This window comes from Balaenoptera borealis (assembly GCF_965194805.1).
Source record: "Balaenoptera borealis genome assembly, chromosome: 17".
NCBI lineage: Eukaryota > Metazoa > Chordata > Mammalia > Artiodactyla > Balaenopteridae > Balaenoptera > Balaenoptera borealis.
The window spans coordinates 17,617,201-17,628,518 of NC_138876.1; the positions used below are offsets into that span (position 1 = coordinate 17,617,201).

An 11,318-nucleotide genomic window follows, 5' to 3' on the forward strand; every position below is an offset into this window, starting at 1 on the left:
ATATATACATATATAAATTAACAATAGTGCTTAAAAATAAAATGCCCCAGGGGCTTAGCAAACCCTTCTAAGAGCTTCAGTAAAACTCACATTCTGACATCCATACTCCTACCCTTAGATATATATAGCATAAGAGGAACATGGACATGATGGAGGTTAGACAGAAGATTTCAGCATGAATGGCCTAAGAAAGAATCAAGAAACTTAAACATTTTTAAATAGAATAAATTTTGCAAAAAATAGTTTTTTATACACATATATATGTATATATATATGATATATCCTTAACTATTCAGTAGAAGTAGTCATAGATATATGAGTAATAATTATAACAAAACTAACATATTGGACACACATTATCTGTCAGTTATTGTACTCAGGCTTGTGTATTATCTTATTTAATCATCAAATAAATTTGGGTCATATAAAATTGAATCTTAAGGACATGAAATAAATTTTCAAAGCTGTGTACATATTAAGTAGCAGGGCCAGTATTCAAACCCAGAAAATCTAACTTCATAGCCCTCAGTCTTAATCACTCTGTTTAGTATATTTAGTAGATATAATAACACTGAACCCAAAATATTGTAAAATCCAGATGCAAATTTAGGAAATTCACTGTATACAAGAATAACAGTTAATTTTTATTTTTTAACATCAAATTGGATGAATATTAAAACACAGGACCTCACCTGTTTCCTACATAAATTTGCCAGTGAATGGTAGTCAAAAACTAAATACAATCCTTTGTCAGGCAAAGAGTTGTAAGGTCCATAAAACACAAAAATACCTTTTTCAAGTTCTCTTCTCCCGTTCAAATTTACATAACTTTACAAAGTAACTTTTTCAGCAATCACAGCCCTTATAGCCAGTTTTGAAATAAATTAACTTTAGAAGCAGGTCTTTGAATTTCTGTAATATAGTGTGTTAAATCAATATTTTATAAAATATTAAGCTTATAATTTGTCTTGCCCTCTTTAATCAAATGCATTAATAATAGCAAAAATAAAGATTATGACAGAAACAATGGTAGGCTTTTACTCCATCATTTTCTTTTCCTGGACATGTATAAAGACTTCATTTCCCAGCCTCATTAGCTGTAAGATCAGGGTGATTTGACTGAATTCTGGATAATGAAATGGAAGTTGAAAAGTTGTGCACTAACTTCTGTGCCTGGACCTTAAAATATTTTGTGCAATCAGATTTTACATCCCTTTTATTAAGTGATTGTGGAGACCACATGTTGCAGCCTTACAAGATGGACTCAGCCTGGAGTTACATGAGAGAAAATCACCAACAAAAGCGTACCCACACTGTATTCTAATGTGCATAAGAAATAAACTTATTATGATAAGCCAATGAAGACTCATTGTTACTACAAGGGAGAAAGGACTACTCAGGCTAACGCAATTGCTAATAATATTTTAATGAGACAAACTGTTTTTGGAATATTATTAAATGTAATAAAATTATTAATGTAATTTTATTTTATCTTTATGTAATGATTTTTAAATTTATTTTTTTTGCATAGGTCTGATAATATACATATTTTCTCAGTAGTACAAATATACGTATGTTTGGGTTGCATGATGAAGATACTTTTTCTTGATGAAGAAGCAATCAAAAACATTTGGAATTAACTTAAAATATATGCTTCATTAACACATTTTCATCACCAGCTATTTCACTATCAATAGGACACTCTTAGACGTATTATTTTCACAAATCTGATCCATATATCTAGGTCTTAAAAGACAAGAAAATGAATGTCAGCTGTATCCTACTTCCACACACCACTCCTAATCTTCACCCACTCTTAATTGACATAGGTCACCATACCCAAACCAATGATTTAGTAAAGTAGAGAATGTCAGTGCCAAGGAATTAAACCATGGCTGAAGACAATGTCCTCTAAACACTCATATCCTTTAAGTTCTGTAATGTATAAGCATTATATTTGAGAAATAAGGACAGAAACAATAATTAAGTTTCCAAAGGAAAAAAATTAAAAACAAGTAGATGCAAATTTTCATCTTAGATATATAGGTATATCTACATACACATACGTACCTAAACACATGCACACAGACACAAATGTATGATTGTATACTTACACATATATTGGGTATTCATTTTATAGAATCAGAAAAAAAAATTTTTTTATCCTAGAGATTTTCCTACTCAAACTGAAAATAACTAGAGGTAAAATTGAAATGAATCTTAGCTGCAAGGAAAAATTGAGGGTCTTGGGTCTCATTTTCTTGAGTTAAGTCAAGAGCAATATTTGTTTCAAGAGTCTGATAGAAAATTTTTGTCCTATTCAAGTTCAAAAGCCAAAGACAGTCAATATTCTAGCTCTTAACAGCCATACATCTTTCAAGAATAACTGGTAAGCTCAAAGAGAGTGTCTGCTCAAGGGTTAGCTCCAGAATGTATTCATTTTGACAACTTTGTGGCTCTTTAAAGTCTAGGATTAAAAGCAGTAGGAAGAGTGGCCTTTGAAATCTTTGAAACCGTTGACAGCTGTGAGCTCTCTGAGACCTCTTGGTCACAATAACATCTACTGAGTACACTCTTGGACATATCTCACTAGAAGCTCTCACCCTATCATCTGATCAAAAGTTTGACCTTTTAGGTCACTTTGTGAGAGTTTCAGATGTTCTTTTAAAAAGGCAAGACCAACATTTCAACACAACTAAAGCTATTTGAAAGTGTTCAGGGTATATGATGGCTCTCTCTCAACTTCAAGGAAACATCTCCTACAGTAGTGCTTTTACCTCATTAGTTCTCAAAGCAGTGGTGCTAGGGACTGAGTAAATGTGTTCCTTCAAAATTCATATGTTAAAGCCCTAATCACCAATATGATGGTATTTGAAAGGAGAGCCTTTGGGAGGTAATTAGGTCATTAGGGTAGAGGTCTCAAGAATGGGATTAGTGCCCTTATAAGAAGAGACATGAGAGAAATGATGTCTCTTTCTGCCATGCAAGGATACAGCAAGAAGGTGGCCATCTGCAAACCAGGAAGAGGACTTTCACCAGACCCTGAATCTGTTGGCACTTTGATCTTGGACTTCCTAGCCTCCAAAAATTAATGCTTATTGTTTAAGCCATCCAGTCTATAGCATTTTGTTATAGCAGCTAACTAAGACAAATGGTGATCAAACAACCAAGCACTCTTAACATAGCAAGCTACTTTTGGATGCAAAATATATGTTATAAATGTCCTAAGTTGATTGCACAGTGTTAGGAAACCAATTTTGCAATTTTCTGCCATCTTTATTTGGTAGAAATGACTCAGTTCATATCAATAATTGTGGTGAGAGAAACTATAAATCTCTTATCTCTCTTGGTCAGTGGAGTTGCCTCTTCATTAGAGAGATGGCATTTTGGTGGGATGTCATGTATTATTAGTCAATGTAGAAATTTTTATAATTCAAAATGTAACTAAAGGCAGGGAAGGGACAAATGTTCTCTTGGCATAATAAGGTCATAGTTACTCATTCATAAGTAATAAAGTTTTCACAGTAAAGTGTGTATGAATTTTTTTGTTCTTTGGATTGTTTGGGAGGATTTATACTGTTTCAGAAGGAAGTGGTGAGATGTGTTTGATTTTAGGTACTCTATAAAATGCCAGATGTCACCCCAAGTGCATGTTCTTCTCATATCATCTTGTTTCTGTAAGAGAGCAGCAGCCTGAAAGCGCTAAAATCAGAGTCCGTCGCTGGCACTTATGGAACAGCTATCATTAGGCCAGGGAGGGATAGCGGAGAAAGCCACTGAAACCTAAGACTAGAGCATTTACAAGACACAAAAATGGGTTAGCATGAACTGAGATTTTATTATTTGAATTAAAAAGCACAGTTCCTTAGAATCTGCCCTTTTCTGGACACACACAAAAGATAAAAGAGGATGATGTGGTTAAAGGGAGAGAGAACTTCCAAATATTAGATAGAATGGTACAGGTAAATGTCCCAGAAGTATGTCATACCCACATTAATCTCTCTCTGTGAGGATAGAGAATAGACCAATATCGCTAAGGTGACAAGAAGGGATGGACACATGGCTTACATAGTGCAATTTTTCTTTCCTACCTTGAATGTTTGACTGCTAAAAAAACCAAACCAAAACAAACAAACAAAAAGATTATGGTAGGTGTATTAGTTTGTTTGAACTGCCATGACAGAATACCACAGACTGGGTGGATTGAACAACAGAAATGTATCTTCTCACAATTCTGGAGGCTGGAAGTCCAAGATCAAAGTGCTGGCAGAGTTGGTTTCTGGTGAGACATTTCTTCCTGGTTTGCAGAGGCCCACCTTCTCATTGTGTCCTCACCTGGTCTTTGTGCACAAAGAGAGAGGTCTCTGGTGTCTCTTTCTCTTTTTATAAGGACACCAGTCCTATGGGATTAGGGACCCTTACGACCTCATTTAAACTTAATTACTTCTTTAAAGGCCCCATCTCCAAATAGAATCACATTGGTGGTTGGACTTCAACATATGAATTTTGAGGAGACATAATTAAGTCCATAACAGTAGGAGATGTCATGTTTAAAAAAAAACTAAAACTTTTTCAGGATAAAAGGGTAGAATAGCAAATGAAGCCAGGGGTTAAATTATTGCAAATAAATATATTTTGTTAGGTCCTGACTAAATATATTCATTCAACTTATTCTGAATTTTCCAATGACCAAGGCAAAGATGTGAACAACATCAGTTATGGAGCCCACAATCTCAATAAACTCTTATTTGCTTTCAGGAGAAACAAAGCTTTCCGTAGAATCAAGGCCTGAAAGATACCATTTTGATAACACCTTAAGAGTTCAAGCAAAAGCCAGTTAAATAACATTGTGTCTTATTGTCTCTTTCACTGGTAACTGCTAGAATAAAGACAAATCAAACATTCAGTAAAAGTGTTTCTATGAAAGGTCCACACAATGTGGGCCAAATGCATAGCTTTTGGTGATACTTTTTATAAGCTGGGTCCAACAATTTTTATTTATATATCTAAAATAAGTAACAATGAGTAGTATAAAATTAATTTCCATATTCTGACCTTTGCTCATCAGAAAAGTATACTATTGTGCATATTTTTAACAAAAAAGAAAGATAAAAAATTCTAAATAATATGGATACAAAGAGGCTTCTTCTTCTTATGTCTGTTCTCCATCCAAATGTTCAATGTTATTTTTATTTTACAAATTTGGGAGGGCAGTTTGAGGACGTCAGAGCAATTTGTGGCTTACTTAATCTGTATCTGAAATTCTTGAGGTTGTATAAAAAAGTGAAGAAATAAACACATGGATAAAATAATTACAAAAGGACTTCAGCATGACCAGGGATGACTACATGACCCAGCAGCCCTGTTTATAAACTAAAAGTTCCTGAACTTAAGGATTGGCTTCTAAAAAGGAAATGACCATTTCTGTGTTAGTTTAATAAACCTCAAAGTAAAATGTTATATTAATTGTTGTGTGTATTTGGAACTTCAGTACCAAATAGTTACTTACTCTAGATGGTGACATTATGCACAAGGTTGGCTTCTGGATATAACCCAGGGACCCAAGGATCTCTCTTTAACCTAAATATTAAGCCACCTAAATTGCAAAATTGGTCACTTTTTCTATCTATGAATCACCAGTTGGGGGAAAAAGTAAGTGTTGGGGCCACTAGCTCCCAGAAGCATGATTAAAATATATGTTTTTATCAGTGAGTATATGCTTTCCTAGCCTTTGAAAAATTCAACATCTATTTATTCAATTAGTAACCATCCCTCTAAAATGCAGGGAAAACCTTGACCAAACACAGACAATGAAAAATACACAGTGTGTGTTCAAAGGAGAGTCTGTGTTTCCCCAGGCAGCAGAATGACCTGATCAGAAAATATTGAGCCCAGATGATGTATCAAGGCTCTCTTTGGTCCAATCCCAAATTTCTTTTCTCTTTTTTGCTCTCCCTAAGTGAAATAGCATTTAGGAGTTAACCTGCTCAACTGATCATCTCCAGAACACACATTGAGTATTTTCTACAGTTGGAAATTTCAGGGAAATTTTGATGTTAAAGACACTTCTGTGTGCAGTGTGACCTTTGGGACTATTTTAATGTTTTATTATTATTTAATCAATATGTGTTTTCATCGTGTTTCCTGAATGAGAATGAAGCTCATTCAGGGTAGTTATTTGTCTCACACTTCTTTAAATTTGCTGTAAAGACTAGAAATGATGTACTGCACACAGGGAAGAGCACGGCCAGGAGGCACAGGCTTGGGTTCTGGGATCGATTCTAATTCTCACTCTGCTAGTCCTGTCACTAGCTATGTGATTTCCGGTCACTTATTTAACCCTCCGGAGATATAATTATTATTCTCAGAACATGCTGGGGTGTGTGGGAGAGTGGAGTTAGCTGACTGGTTACTAGTGAACAAGAGGTTTAGTGCAAACGGCTGATCCCATTTACATGGGTTTGAGGTTTGAGTGCTCTTGGCTTTGTTTGCAGAAACCTTTCTTCAGAGACGTTCAGCTTTCAATACCTTTAAGAAAATGCATTGAGAAGATCAAGGGAAGGATCACTTTTAAGCTGAGTGCAAAACCCAAAGCTCACTTAGATATCCTTGGCTTATTCCACTACTGGATAGACTTATGTTCTTGGGCAAAGACAACTGTTTTTCCTGGCTCTCTTCCTCAAATATGCAGACAAATCCTCGATGGCAGCAACAGCTAGAGAAGAGTTTATAGCCAACTCTGTTAAAGGAAGTCGGTAATACAAGTCCTGTTTACTGGTGCCAAATTGCATAGTTGGTCCAATATTAGAAAAAAAGTTCAGCATCCAAGGGTTTCTATTGACCACTGTGAGTGATTTTACTTTTTCGAATCGAAGTTGTTTACTGCAGTGCTTCAGGTAAGGCTTGTCCAGAGTAATTTTGAAAAAAATAATGAATAGAGGTCTTGTTTGTTTTTGTTTGTTTGTTTAAGGCCTACTTTTACATACCTGGCATTACAGTGACCAACACACAGAAAGAGGGATTCTACTAAATGTACTGAAGGGGCTGCTGGAAAAGATGCAGGGATGTTAAAGATGAAAAAAATAGAACAGTGGAGGAAAGGGTAAAATGGTATACTTTATATTTGAACTCGTATAACTAACTGATTATTGATGGTCATTCAGTGAAAAACCTTGATTTGTGTTTTTGGGGGCCAGTCTTGCTCTTCCAGTCTTCATCTTGAAAATCCTCCCCTCCCCCACTACCATTTCAGCTGCTGTTGTCCATTGTAGCTGTCAGTGTTCTGCAACACTAGGTTAAATATTTGTATAGTAGCTTGAGATTGGATTTGTTTCTTTCTGTGACCATTATGTTGTCATGGCAAAAGTCTTGTGTAATATGAGAACCATAATTTCCGTTTCACAAAGAAAATAATGATTCTTCAAGCTGACTTAAAGGACTCAACAATTTAAATGAACAGCAAGAAACCCATACTTATGTATCTCTCGAATACACTTGATTTGTATACATCTAAGGAAGTATGGCTAACTGGTATCTTACGTTATAACATAGTCCCATCTCCCCAGCATTTGTCATGGAAGCATTTGTTCATTATTTCATAACACTAGTTCTTTTAACAACCTGGAGATAGTTCCATTAAGATATTCAGAAATTTCACCAGGATTCATGGAGAAACACATTCCTTTATGCCCTGGTTTTTAAATTACTTACCAAATCAGAGTCTTTGGAATTTCCATAGCTTAAGCAATTGTTGTAAAAGAAACTTAGTATACTCCTGATATTCAATCCACTTTGCTTTCTGGATGAATGCAAAATTAATATTTTTTGGTGACAAATTATCTTATTTGGAATTTATAGATGTTTTCGTCAAAAGTACTGACTACAGATTCAAAACAATAGTAATTTTTTAAAAAGCAGTGTTCTTCTTATGCATGGGATAACACGGTTCAAATCAAAAATTTTGCCTCTCCCTTGTTTAGGGTGTACAGGCTTCAAAAAGGTGGATCTATTTTTTGAACAACAATTTTTTTCCCCCACAATTCTGTGGTTTGCAAGGTGGTTCTACTGGGTTTGCCTGGACTCTCTCAGGCAGTTGCAACCAAATCGCAGCTGGATTGATTGGGCTGGGAGACCCAAGATGACTTCATTCACATCTCTGGTAGTTGGTGATGCCTATCAGCTGGGGTGCCTCAGTTCTCCTCATCTGGACTTCATCCGCAGGACCGCACAGATCAGTTGCTGCCCTTCTGTTTGTTCTCCCCATTTCCTTTCCTTCTCCATTATTTTGCAACTCCTTATTCCTCAGGGTGCTTGAAATATTTTTTAAGTTCTCTAATCCAATTCTCATGTGAAGGATGTGGCTATCTCATGCCTTTTTACTCTTCTCATACTACGCTAGATCCACGTTGTTTTCTTAGCTTCCCCCCCCCCCCGCCCCCACTTATTTTGACAGCTTCTATCACCTTTGGGACCAGCTTGTATTTCTGTTCTGTGTCTATTCATGCTTTGGAGTGAAACTGCAAAATAGAAAAACATGGCAAATTTTACATGACTAAGTGTTTAATTTGCACAGTCCTGAGTTTTGTACTATGATTCTCTGCAGAGGACTACCTTACTTCTATGTCCTTTAAAGGATTTTCTTTTATTTTTTTATTTTTAAAAACTAGATGCATTTCTCTATTTTATTTTGGAATATGTACTTCTTGATGTCAACTAAAAACATCCTACAGTTTATCTGCCTTCTTTCTAGATTTTTCCTCTCGCAATAGGGAAATAAGAGCCAATGGTCCACTCCAAGAAAAGCACAACCAGATCCAAGTGAACACAGCTTCTTTAAAGGTCCTGCCAATGAACCACACTCTCTGCTGCTGTCATTTAAGCACTTTGACACCCACCTGGGGCTATTGTCACAGGTGCCTATTCTCTACTCCATTCAACTTTTAAGGGTCTACAAATGGTGTCCAGGATTCAATGTAATCAACATACTGAAAAATAAGAGAAGTGCCCAACAGAAACAAACTGAGAGTGTATTATATCTGTCATCATGAAAGCCACATTTCTAATTATTTTACTGAGGAAGAGTGAGAGCTGCAAACTTTTTTTTAAAAGACCATGTCCCTGAACAGCAAATATCATGAAAACCTCAAATCATCAAATAATAAACAGAATTGTTAAGCACTGTATGAAAGTCCTCTTATTTTAAGTAATATTGCCCCTAATCACAAGTAAAGACAATATGAATTAGATTTGCCTCTTTGAATTAACTGTGGTGAGTTGTAACTTACATGATTATCTTACCTTGAACATTTTTGCTACTATTTATTTTTAAATTGTTATTGCCTGAGCTCTGTCCATTATCTCGAGTAAAATTCATTTCTCAACTCTCAATGCAAAATTTTGTGTTAATTTAAGATTAAAATGGCATGGAGATTTAAATATAATGTCTTTTTCCTCCAAGGTCAGAATAGGTTGAGGATCAGTAAAAGGGAGAAATTAAGAAACCTGACTTTATTTCAGTCTATTGCTTGGAAATAGCAAAAGGACCTCATCTGTCCTGGGAACTTTCCAAGTATTTATTGTTATTTATGTTTATTATTTCCAAGAGACTTTTCCCCGAAGAGCTCTGGGATCTTATAACAATTTTCATATTTTCTAAGCAAAAATAAATAAATAAATAAATAAATTGAAACGTGTTGAGAAAAGAATATGGATAGAAGGAGATATTAAGAGTATAGAAGAAAAAATAATTAAAACAAAATAAACAAGACAAATAAGAGAGTTTGAAACTCGGTTGGGTAGTGATTGAGGATGGACACTGTCCAGTGGGGAGAGCTGAGGTTTTAGAAGTCCAGATATTTTCTAGAAAAAGTGATTTTTATTTATTTTGAAGAGGAAAAAAAATATTTTTGAGGGTAAATAGATGTAAAAGAGCTACGTTCTACATTTACAAGGGATTACAAAACAGAGCAATGATGACCTTGCAAATAATTTCTAATTTAAAATGTGTGGGGATTTCATATTTAAAAAGGTCATTATTAGTACATTTTTCTTCTCAAGTATTTTAAAGTTCTTGAGGCATGATACAGTTATGTGGGGGAAATTTACCTATAACAAGCATCATTCTGTGACCTCTGCTCTGGCTTACAGAGTGTTGAGTTAAGGAGAAGACACACTACTTATCCTACAAGAAAATTGGAAGATCTGAGCTTTGAGCTGTAATATTTCCAGATGGTTGAAATCGAAAGCAGACTTCCTCTCCTTGCCTATTCAGCCAAAGTTTTATGCAGCAGTAAATAAACTCTTATTTGCTTCTGCCACATTTTATAGCAGAATACAGATGGATTGAGGTGAACAATTTCTTGGGGAATGATTCTCTTCTCATTGTACTTTGAAGGTTGGATACTACTTCTGTCTTAAACCAGGAATACATTGCTCACAATTATAACTTCAAGAATAATATAGAATTCTGTTGGTTCATTGGCTTTTACCATTAAGACTTTTCTAAAACTTGCAGAAAATGTTCTCAATTTCTCTTTCCACAGATTGAGGCAGAAAAGCATAATGATGGTTCTTCTCCTTAAACTTTAAATATTAAACTTGTTTTCATGGAAGTTAAAAACTCAGTACATTAATTTTCATTGTGCATACAACAATGAACACTTTTAGGAAATATAATATCCTTGGAAATCTAAATTAGACTTTAAAAAAAATGTGGATTTTCTCATTAATGTGAGTGTGACCATAAAGGACACAATTGACAAATGGGTTGTGGGGGGGTAGTTACTTAGTTTACAAATGTAATTTCAATTTATTTTCTGACCCATAATCTCTATCCCATTTTTGGTAGAAACTGTATTTCAGCCATGACCTTTGCTGGGTAACGCTTCTGGGCCTTCCCATTATATCGAACAAAGAGAATATGTCTTGATAACTTAGAGGAATTAATAGAATCAGCTTGTCAAACATCCACAGTGTATGTGAAATCTGGTTCTAGAATATGATAAAATATAATTGCTGTGTACTATATTATGTGTTCAACCCTTCCCAACCAATTTTCAAGATAAAAAATAGAATGTCACATTGTTACAGAATCATCTCAATGCTTTGTTTTTCCTCTATGCTTGCTAAAAGTGAATAAATTGTTTTCTGATCTTCAAATGTACAGATGATGGGTATTATCAGGACTGTGAATTTTCCCAGATCTGTAGAATTGAGGTGCCTAACCTGGGGTGAAGCTAGAACTCAGTATGTGCCTGAGAATGGTGGTTGGAAAGGATATTGATTATACTCACTAGGATGTAGCTATAAATATCCTCCTC

At 35.0% G+C, this 11,318-nt stretch overlaps 1 long non-coding RNA gene across 7 annotated transcripts in view; it reads right to left on the bottom strand.

The window, feature by feature from the left end:
• Nucleotides 1-11,318, bottom strand: part of LOC309615174 — a 166,875-nt gene that overhangs the window by 61,450 nt on the left and 94,107 nt on the right. The gene's annotated exons all lie outside the window — the stretch shown is intronic.